The 11,264-nt window shown below is 61.6% G+C and overlaps 1 long non-coding RNA gene across 1 annotated transcript; it reads right to left on the bottom strand.

Annotated features, from left to right (window-relative positions):
• Positions 1-8,652: 8,652 nt before the first annotated feature.
• On the bottom strand, positions 8,653-10,413 carry LOC122495796. The gene is made up of 2 exons (XR_006300579.1): positions 9,865-10,413; positions 8,653-9,120 (listed from the first exon to the last, which is right to left on the bottom strand). It is a non-coding gene; the product is annotated as an uncharacterized LOC122495796 (long non-coding RNA).
• Between the last annotated feature and the right edge of the window lie 851 nt (positions 10,414-11,264).

Below are 11,264 nucleotides of genomic sequence, written 5' to 3'. Positions count from 1 at the left end.
CTGCCCAGCCCGCACATCCCGTGCGGATCACTGAACCTGCACCCAGCACCCAGCACGGTGACCTGTCTCATGTAGAGCCACATTCATTATATTTGCCTGCACCAGTCGCCAATTCTTTCTTTTTTAATTTTTAACGTTTGTTTTATTTTTGAGAGTGAGGGGCAGGAGGGGCAGAGAGAGAGGGAGACACAGAATCCGAAGCAGGCTCCAGGCTCCAAGCTGTCAGCACAGAGCCCGACGTGGGGCTCGAACTCACGGACCATGAGATCATGACCTGAGCCGAAGTTGGCCTCTCAACTGGCTGAGCCCCCCGGGCGCCCCAATGGCGATTCTTTCCACAGGACTTCCTTAAGCCTGTGGCTCTGGCCCTTATAAACTCTCTGCCGCAGGGCACTTTCTGTCTCCATCTCCCAAGACCCAGAAAAGCTGTTCCAGTGTTTTACGGTTTCTGCCAGGTTTTTGCTGAAGTTGAAGGTCTGTGGCGGGGTTAGGCCTTGCCCCGCTGAACCTGGAGGGATGGGTCTCGGGGGTTGATCCTAGACGGAGTCGCCGGATGGTGACAGGGGGAGGGGAGGACCTGGCTTCTCTCACGTGACGCGATGCCAGCAAAGAGCCTGTAGTTGTCCCTGGAGAGACACTTGGGCTCCTGAGCGTGGAGAGAGAACCAAGGGGCGCTTGGCTGAGAACATTAGGAAGGTGTGGCCCCGGATGCCCCTTGGACTTTAGGGTCTGCCCTGCTCCCCGCCATCACCGACTCTGCCTTTCCCAAACCGCCACCCAAGCTACTCCTCTCCCTCCCTCCGACCTCTGACCTCTGACCTCTCTGAGTCGGGGTCCCTCCTCCTAAGACTCTGGCCAGGCTCTCTGCCCTATGTGACAACTTTCTCAGCTCCTTACCTGTTCGGAGAGCTGACTCAGGCATTGCCCACCCCACCCTCCAGCCTCCCAGCCAGTGACCTTGCCCTCTGAACCTTGGCCACCACCAAAGACCACACCCCAGGCCTACCACTCCCCACCCCCACCCCCTGCTCCCGGGGTCCAGTCTGACCCCCAGCCCCGAGTCCGGCCCAGAGTCCAGGGCTGTGCTGCCAGCTGGCCTGCTCAGTGCCCTTGGCCTCTCCCCAGTCGGACCTTGGCCAGCCTGCCTCAGGGCCTGACATCCTGGGCAGGCTCGCCTCCGTCGTCAACCTTCCCCCATTGCCCTCACCTGTCCTCATGCTCTAGAACCTTCTCCCAAGCACCAACCTTAGACACGGCCCCGGTGAAAGTGCGAGGGCGGTGGGTGACCCTCCTGTCCCCATCCTCCAGGCTTCCTGAATACCGCTCCAGGCCGGCCCCGCATCTCCCCCAGGGGTGCTCTCTGACCCTCTGTCTCTCCCCAGGAGCTCTGGGAGCTCCTGCTTGATTTACTGCCCCCCTCCTCCGCCCAGCCCTTCAAGGTGCCCACACCCCCAGACCTGCCGGAAGCCTCCAGAAGCCCGGAGTGGCTCTTGACCCTCAGACCCACCCCCTCCGCCCCTCCGCAGCCCCTCCCCTGCCTCTCTCGGCCTCTCCCCTACAGCCTGAGGGGCAGGTGGGCTGAGGACCCAACACCCGCCTGTCGCCTGGCTAGTTCCGGTCTCCTCTCCCCTCGGTCAGGGCAACTCTCCTGAAGGAATTAACTTCTGTCCTCATGAGCTCCTGGGGAAGGTGCGGTTTAACGTGAGGAGGTGACGCTCCGTTCGGGGCGTCCTCTCCATCTTGCTCTTCACTCACCTTTTAAAGACCCACTCTGGCTTCTAGCCGCGGGCGCCGTGACCCGGTCACTGACCCCCAGCCACCTCCATTCTGCGTCCTCCAGCAGCTGCGATGGAGTCAGGGGCACACCTGCCACGCCTGCACCTGGGACTGGGGGGGAGGGCGCTGCCTCTTCAGGAGGATGCCTGCACCTGTGCTGGGGGGGGGGCGGTGAGGCTGGGGGGGAGGGTGGCTGCCTCTTCAGGAGACGCCTGCACCTGTGCTGGGGGGGGGGGCGGTGAGGCTGGGGGGGAGGGTGGCTGCCTCTTCAGGAGGACGCCTGCACCTGTGCTGGGGGGGGTGAGGCTGGGGGGAGGGTGGCTGCCTCTTCAGGAGGACGCCTGCACCTGTGCTGGGGGGGGGGCGAGGCTGGGGGGGAGGGCGCTGCGTCATCAGGAGGACACCTGCTGCACCTGGCTGGGGGGGGTGAGGCTGGGCGGGGGGAGGAGGGCAGCTTTGTCTTCAGGAGGACACCTGCCACACCTATACCGGGGCAGCTGCATCTTGGGAGATGGGGTCTTCTTAGCCCACTCCCCTTTGCCAATCTCGGGTCCCGTCTGTGCCCAAGTGAGCCCATCCCCAGTGCTCCCTCCCTGGGCCAGGGCCTCCCCCTGCCCTCTCCATTCATACTTCTCCCACAGGCAGGACCTTTGAGGGGTCTCCTCACCCCGCCTCCCGGCGTGGAATAATTCTCACTCTCTGGGTGATGAACCCCACCCTGCGGGCCTGCTCCCTGCTCATCTCTCTGGCCTGTTCTCCAGACCTGACTCCCGTGGTCATCCTTGACTGTGGGGTCCCTGGGGCTCCTCGCGGGCTCCTCTCCACTCCTGCTCACTTCCGCAGACGCAGGCAGTGATCGTGGCCGGTGTCTGCTGTCCCATCAGGCACACAGGGCGCCCGCACGGAGCGGTGCCCAGGGAGCGCTTGGTCACCCCCGTGGGAGGGCCGCCCCGGGCTGTGGTGTGGAGGGTGTTATGAGCACGGCCATATAGACGCGCCCCCGTTTGCTCAGCTGTGGCCCCTCATGGAAGGCAGGCGAGTAAGTGCCGTGGGAGCACAGCAAACCCAGGCGGGCAGGGTGCGAGCATCACCGCTCCGTCCCGCGGCCCGCTAGGCTCTGGGTGCGTTCTGGCGCTTGGTGCCTTGCGCGCAGCCAGCCCTGGTCCCCGGAGAAACGGTGCTGAACGTGCTCCCCACCCCCACCTACATTCCTGAACGTGCACCTGTTCACAGCAAGCCTGCCCCACAGGCTCACTCTGCCTGTCAAAGGTCCACACGAGGAGCCTGAAGCCAAATGTCCTTTTAGTGACCGACGTGCTCACGCGCGGCTGCCCTGCTCCCCGGAAACCAGCTGGCTTGCGCCCTGGTGCCCTGCCGAAGCCTCCGTGGTCAGCTCGAGAGCACAAATGCACTGACGTGTGGGCTCGGGGCACCCCTCCCACAGGCAGAGCCCCTGGACCTACTCTGTGTCATCTGTGTGCACCTAAGGGTCCGCAGTGGGGAGGGAGTCGGGGGCAGCCCCAGGGCCGGGTCCCTCAGGCCCTGAGGAGGGATCTGGAACATCACTGAGCGCCGGGAGTGCAGGAAGGCACTGGGGGTGCTCTGGACTGAGCCTGGGTGGGGGGGGGGCGGGAGGTCTGGGGAGAAGGGGTCTGAACTGGGAACTGGGATGGTGCCTTGCGGGGTGCTGCGGGGGGACCCCCTAGGGCTGCAGGTGCAAAGGTGGGGTTCCTGGACTCCTTCTGCCACAGCTTAGGAACTCTCCCCAGGGACACGGGGTGGGGACTGGGGCACGGTGCCTCTGGAAAAGTACCAGCAGCCCGGAGTCCACTGAGAAGCCATTTTCCCAGGTTGATGGTTAATCGAGTGCGTCCCCTTGAAAACAATTTGACCGGGTTCTGGGAATGCCCGCAGCGGGGAGGACCTAGTGACAGCGTGTGGGCAGGACTGCCCTCTGCCCCCACAGGCCCTGGGGCCAGGTGGACAGATGTGAGGACCCCCCTACATGTCAGGGCCCCCTGGAGCCCAGGGCCCACTGTCCTCTGACTTTCTCTGGGCTCCTGCTCTGGGGTCTGGGCTTTTCACCAACCACCCCACCCCCCAGCCCTCGATGGGCCCTGGATCCCCCAGGGGGGAAGGGTGCCACCCTGGGGAGAGGCTGGTAGAACCTCGTGGGGGGCTGGGGACAGGCAGGAGTTGCCATCGGAGGGGCCTGGTGGCAGCAGCAGGGAGGAAGGAAGCCAGGGGTCGGTCTCCGCTCGGCCTCCAGCCTAGGAGGACTTCATGTGCCCAGGACTCCGTTTCCCCCACCCTGCCACCCTCCTGCCGAGGTCTGTGTGAGGGGAGCAGGGGTGTGGCACTGGGGGCACCCATTCCCGGCCCCTCCCCATCCTCTCACGTCATCCCACACGGAGGCAGAGTGTCCTCTCTGAGCCTCACTTGAAGTTCCAGAAACTGCTCCAAGGCATGACTGGAGCCCCCAGACCTACTGTAACGTCCCTCCTTGAAGTTTGGGCTCGGCCGTCTGTGGCCTCCCCAGTCCTGCTCGCGGCTCGCGCCCCGGGCAGACACTGCCTTCCTCGGCGGCGTCCAGTCTTCCGGAAACCAGCTCCCGGGCCCAGTGACCACACAGGGTAGGCGAGGGAGCAGGATGGCCAGGCAGCCCCACGTGTGCCCTCTCCACAGCCCCGGTCTCCGCTGCCCGCTGCCTCCCGGCCCCACACACGGGTGCTGCCCCAGACTATCCGACGGTCTGATTTCCCCCTCCCTGGGCCCTGGGCCCTCACACGGCGCTGTCCTGCAGGCCGGGCTCCCTCCCGGGCCCCTCTGGATTCCTGGGCTGCCCTCACCTGGCTGGACCTTCACCTGCATCTGTGTCTCCTGCGGTCCTCAAGCCGAGACTGTCCTCTTCCCGGGCACTGATCCCATCAAGAGCTCCAGCTGGGACGCCCTTGGGATTTCTATGTCCACAGGTGGGAACCCCACCCTCCCGGCCTCTGGGCGCTTCTCACTGAGGGACAGCGTCTCCCCCAAGAGTCTGGCTCAGGGACGCCAGCCCGTGGAGGTTGCTGATAGCCCAGGGGGCTTGGGGGCCATCTCGATCGGGAGGTGGGGAGAGAGGTCCGGAGAGGCCCATCCCAGAACCCGATCGCGCGGGGAGGAGGGACGGAGGCCCAAACACATGAGGGGCCAGACAACTACCCAGAGGCCCTCACTCCAGAAAAAGGGGGCCTTGCAATTTATAACGGACATTTTCAAATAGCTAAAGAAACACACGAAGAAATAAATAGTATAGCCAGGAATCGGACACACAAACCAATACTGTTAAGATACCAACCCCTACTCATTGAATCGGCAAAAATTAAAGCGATACCCACTGCTTCCAAGGCGTTGCGTGAAGCGGACGCTCCTGCTTCGAGATCTTTCCAGAAAGCAGTTTTCATAGTCTTCTATGTAGAAAAATGTGTCCCCGAAGTCAAAAGATGGGGAAAAGGGTATTTAAACAAAGATGTGTAGTGCAGCGATATTTGCAATATATAAAGCCCAGAACGACATAACTGCCCAGCGATAGAGAAACAGGCAACGAAGGGTCCCAGCGCAGGCCCCGCGCGCCGTGGGGTTTCATGGGGCGGGACGAGTGCCGTATGGTAAGCACAGACCCCCGTCGTGAGTACGTGTGTCAGAACGTATAGGTGGCTGGGGTGCACGCGCACATCTATCAGAAGAAAATGCTGTCGCGGGATTTACCCACACCCCGTGCCCGGTGAGGTAACGAACACCCTTTACTCAGCTCCTTTCTGCATTTGCCAACTGGGTTACAAAAACGTGTTACTTTTGTGATCACGAAAGTTATGGAAGTAGAAATGTGCCCAATTACTACTCATTGGACAAAACTACCCCAGACCCTCCATCCAACCCCGTGTCTGCTTTCCCAGCTGCACAATATGCTGGGGAGGCTGTGCCTGGACCCTGGGCCTCCCGGGGAGGCTCCCCGCCCCCCACCGCCCCCACCAGGGCCGCTCTTATCACAGCAAAGGCAGAATCGGGGCATCCCTCCCAGCCTATCTGGGGGGATGTCCTCAAAGACCCAGGTCAGTAACAACCGTTTCTCTTGATAACTCGCAGTAAACAAACAGGCAGGGATGGGACTCCAGGTGACTCTGGCCTCCCTCTGGGCCAGGGTGAGTGACAGCTGCACTGTAGGGGGGTGGGCAACTGCTCCAGTGAGCACAGCCTGTGCGCACAGAGCCTCCTGCCAATGCGTGCCATCACCTCGGGCACCTGCTGGTGCCGGGCAGCAGGACAGAGGGACGCCAACTCTCCGTCTCCATCTCTCCCCCCTCTGCCTCCTCAGCCCCCTGCCCCTGCAGAGACAGTGCTCCCCCTTCCCCTGGGAAGGCAGAGGCACAGGAAAGACAGATAACAGATCAGAGGCGACTCCGTGGGGGTGAAGATAACCCTTGGAGTCCAGGAATGGGGGGCGGGGGGAGGCGGGGAAGCATCAAACATCCCATCCCGTGACTTGTGATGACTCAGTAACTCGGCTCAGGCTCCTTCATGAAAACAAACCACCCCGTTTAAGACAAAGGTTAATGACTTTGGTGATCACGGGACAGCCCAGGGCCCGCCCTCACCTGCTGTGGCCGGTCCTCAGCTCCAGGGAACAGCAGAAGCTGGGCGTGTGTCACAAGCAACCAATCCCCTCCCCCCCCACCATGCCAGGGGCCCCAGGGCTTCAGGGTGACATCCTGTCCTTAAAGCCCTGGGGGAGGGACGTCCCAGGGCGGTGCCCCTCCCCTTGGCTTCCTGCCCAGCACGCAGAGGCCTCCACCCATTCTCCATGATTTCAAAGGGGGGTATCCTCCTTCCCCGAAGACTAAGGTGTAAAATATCTAATGCTGAACGTGTGGCCTGTTGAAATAAAACCCGGCACACCAAACCACAAAGTTGATCAAGGATCAGATCCACTTTGTAACAGCTTCCACAGCTCTCTGGTCCCTGTCAGCCACACGTTTTGTTTGTTTGTTTGTTTGTTTGTTTAACGTTTATTTATTTTTGAGACAGAGAGAGAGCATGAACGGGGGAGGATCACAGAGAGAGGGAGACACAGAATCCGAAACGGGCTCCAGGCTCCAAGCTGTCAGCACAGAGCCCGACGCGGGGCTCGAACCCACGGACTGTGAGATCATGACCTGAGCTGAAGTCGGATGCTCGACAGACTGAGCCACCCAGGTGCCCTCACAGGTTCTTAAACTTATGAAACCAGCAAAGATTTCTGAGTGAAAATTTCTATTGTTAGTGACAATGCAGTGAGCAGGCCAGCGTGTGACTCACCGGTCCTGGTCCCCTTGTTCCGCTCAGCCGGCTGCCTGGCGGGGGGGGGGGGGGGGGGGGACTCCGATTGTGGATTGACTCACACGGTCCAGGAACGGTTGTAAAAACCACAAACTAACCTGGGCTAAACCGAATCTGGCAACTGAACGATTGTGCACCAGGGACAGTGGCGTTACTCCAAGAATGCAAGACTGTTTCGCGGGGCAAGGTCGAGGCGTGTAATTGCCACATCGAGAGGATGAAGGGCGGCAAGTTGGTAACCCTCTTGCAAACGTAGGCTAGAGTTGACGCCCGTGAAGGAAGGCCAGTGGGTGTTTGTGCAGAAGTCCCCGCCGTCCTTGACGGGCCCAGGGGTGACGGCGGGAGCGTGGCTCGCACCGCGTGTGCCCGCGTCGTGCCCGACGAGCTGTCATGAGGCAAGAACAATGAAAGGCAAGAGGACGAAAACCGTTGTTTCCGTCGGTGTGATTTTGTGTTGAAGTTATCTGTAAAAATCAAAGATCACAGGTCCTAGAACCGGATTTCCATGGGAGGGGAGGCCGCCGGGAGGCAAACGCTGAGGAGCCACGCGGTTCACAGCAGCGCACACACACCCCGGACCGGATCTCACGACAGGCCTTCAGGACCTCCACCCGCAAGCTGCGGAGCTTCCAGAGGAGGCGGCGGCCTGGATTCCCGGAGGGACCTGCTCCTTCGCGGGAGGAGAACCTGCTGCTCCTTGGGCCCATGGCCTCCACCCGAGGGCCGGCAGGCGCCCAGCGCCGCTGCAAATCCGGCGGGTTCTCCGTGGGGGTGGCTCGCTGTGGACGTGTGAGCCACGTGTGGACGTGTGAGCAGAGCACGTCCGGGAAAGAGAGCAGAGGGGGACACGCTTTTCCAGGCGTCCTCGCTCTAAGGCCACACAAGTAAGACGTGTGCCCTCGACAAAACGTGCAGAGGAGCTGAGGGAACAGCAGAGATGGGGGAGACGGGAGAGACGTAAGAGACAAGAGACAGGAGAAGGGAGAGACGGGAGACGGGGCAGCACCAGGAGTGTGGGCCGAGCGGCCCTGCGGAAGGCGGGGAGGCCACGTCTAAACAGCCCCGGGGTAAACCCCTCTGGAGAACCCGCTGCCCTGGAAACAATTCGAGGGGGGGCACTTAGTCTCAGGCAAAACCCCACTGCTTCCAGAATAAAGCGTGAGGGCATCTTCACCATCGATCGTGTGGCCAGGGAGCAGGGAGACGCCAGGGACAGCGAGGCCAGGCCAGCGGCTGCGTGGGGAGGAAGCTCACGGCACACACGTTCCGGAATGTTTCAAGCCGCCCTGCAGGTTGACGGGAAGGGGCAGAGCCTCCAGAGACCAGGACACTTGAGCAGGCATCTCCGAGGGAGGGAAGGAAGGGACAGCCCACCAGAGCTGAGCCCCCTGTGCAGTTCTCTTGGGGGTGGGGGCGCTGGGGTTCTGGAATGTTCTATGCCTTTGTCTGGGTGACTGTTACCCGGATGTGCCTGCTTTATGGAAGGTCATCAACCCATAAGACAGTAACAAACACACGTATGTACAAATACATTTATTTCGGGGAAAATGGACACCGGGGGGATGAGCCACATTCGGGAAATTTGCTATAATCACGGAAGGTACTCCCAACACACTGAATACTTCTCGTGTTCCACATCAAACATGGCATCGGAAAGAAAAATTTAATAGAAGGTGAAGAAAATGAAATGAGTGAAATTGTACATTCAGTTTAAAATTTTTTAAATTTAATAAAAGGAAAATAAAAATCGTGCACAGACAGTATAATTTCAGGCAGTGAGGCAGTGAGGGTGCGTGTGTCACTCACGCACGTGCACACTTATCCAGGTGACCCTCGGCCCTTGTGCACAGACCCTGCAGTAGAGATCCCGCGTGCAACTTTTGGCTTCTGGAAACTTCCCTCCTCGCAGTGTCCTGCGGCCTGGAAGCCTGACCGATGACACAAGCAGCGGATGGACACGTGTCCTGTGATTTACGTGTCCCCTGTCCCCTGTTCGTACAACAGAGCAGACCAGCCGAGTTAGGAGAACACGTTCATCGTCCTGTCCCGCGTCTATCAGGACCCGGAGTGGCCCGGGGCAGCTGGTGGGCCGTGGGGGGTCCTGGGGTCCACGGAACAAGGGGAGGGGACGCTTAGCTCATCCGCAGTGGGGGGCTGAAAACGCTCAGGGGTCTTTACCTTCTTTCGTAAAAGAAGTTGTTGGGCAAACGTGGGGGAGGGGCTGCGGTCTGAGGTGGGGAAGGGTGGGGAGGGGCTCCACTTCGGGGTCCTCGCCGGCCCCACGACAAACCTCCGCTGGCTCACAACGCGCCCTCATTTTTTTTTTTTTTTAATTTTAAATTTTTTTTTTTTTTTCAACGTTTATTTATTTTTGGGACAGAGAGAGACAGAGCATGAACGGGGGAGGGGCAGAGAGAGAGGGAGACACAGAATGGGAAACAGGCTCCAGGCTCTGAGCCATCAGCCCAGAGCCTGACGCGGGGCTCGAGCTCACGGACCGCGAGATCGTGACCTGGCTGAAGTCGGACGCTTAACCGACTGCGCCCTCATTTTTGTTGGGCTTCGAGGGAGGTGTCCACCCCATGCAGCCGAGGGTGGGGCCGTCACTTTTCAGACCCCGGGACCCGGGACCCGGCACCCGGACAGGGGTCGGGAGGTGGGGATGCGTGTAGCGCCTCAGTCTGTTTCCAACCACGACCATAGTAAAAGCAAAGGCTCATCTAGTCGGTTCACCTGTTCACCGGAACTGCCTGGCACTCCCTGCCACGAAGACCACTGAGCGTGGCTGCGGGGCTCCCGTGGCCCCTGGGCAAGCGAAGCTGGGGACGGAGGCCCAGGTGCCTGTCCGGCCACCTCCCTGGATGCACCCATCTGGGGACAGCCGCGGGACCCCTTCATCTGGCCAACCGTGAGAGCCCAGGCAGCCTCGGGCCTTCGGGGGAAGACAGAAGAAAAGCAGTTAGAGAAATGACAGGATGAGCCGCACCTCAGAAGGAAATGATGCCACCAGCCAGGGAAGGAAAGTAGAGAGGGGAGCAGAGGGGCGGGCAACGGGCAGCCCTGCGTGCTCGCGTCACCACTTGACCATGGGGGACCGTGGCCTGGTGGACCCGCAGGGAGCCGGGCAGTGGGAGCATCCAGAGCGCCAAGGCCCTGGGGCGGATGTGGGCCCGGTGGGCTGGAGTGGGGGGACAGGGTTGGGGTCAAGGCGGGTCGGGTGGGACTCCTGGCACTGAGACCCTTGGCCGTAGAGTGCAGGAGCTGATTCTAGGGGGGGCAGGAGGGGGCGGGGGGAGTGGGGGGAGGCAGGGGAGCACGGGGGCCCGCAGCCTCATGGGGGCTGTGGCAGAAGCCCCCCACCTCCTGCTGGGTCTATGTCTGTGCCCCGCATTCCACACCCCAGTTCCGGCCCCCCACCTAGGAGGGCAGAGCCCGGAGAGCCCGTGGGTGGCACCCGGGCACCCGGCCTCGGGGGCACTCCGCTGCACCCCAGGGCAGGGCAGAAAGTACTGCTTTGCTGCGGGGCCCAAGCAAGCTCTGGGGCCTGGCTGGAGCCCCTGTCCCTGTTGTGGGGACCCTGGTTGCTCAGGCCTAGCTCTCAGGCACCTGGCCGCCTCTCGCCCACGTACACTTTCCAGATATTTTCCCGGCAGGTAGCCGTGGAGTTGGCTACCGCGATCACGTTTTACAGACGGGGAAGCTGGGGCTCAGAGCCCCGAGACCTGATCTGGGGCTGAGGCTCGGTTGCAGGGCTGGGGGCCTTGGCCGCCACAGGGAAGGCGGTCCGGGTCTGGGTTCCTGTGGAAGCTTCCAGAGAGAGCTGCCTGGAGGAAGCCCCAGGTACACCCCTCAGGGGGGCCTGTGGTGGGGCGGGGACCCTCCCCCACACCAGGGCTCCTGTGGGGAGGGGGCCCCACTCCGGACACACCCAGGACAGAGCCCTGGGCTGCTCCCCACCTCAGCCCAGACTCCTCTCCCTCGCTGGCCCTCGGGGTCCAGGTAGCACCTCCGCCCTGTGTCCAGACCGTCCGCCATCCCCGTCCCCACCCCTTGGACCTGGGCCAGCCTGGGGCACCTCTTTCCTCCCTGTTTCTCTGTTCCTCTGTCTCTGACTCTCCCTCTGTCTCTGTCTC

This window comes from Prionailurus bengalensis, chromosome A1, assembly GCF_016509475.1.
Source record: "Prionailurus bengalensis isolate Pbe53 chromosome A1, Fcat_Pben_1.1_paternal_pri, whole genome shotgun sequence".
Classification (NCBI taxonomy): Eukaryota; Metazoa; Chordata; class Mammalia; order Carnivora; family Felidae; genus Prionailurus; species Prionailurus bengalensis.
The sequence above is the reverse complement of the archived record's forward strand: the minus strand, read 5'-3'. Positions and strand labels throughout refer to the sequence as shown.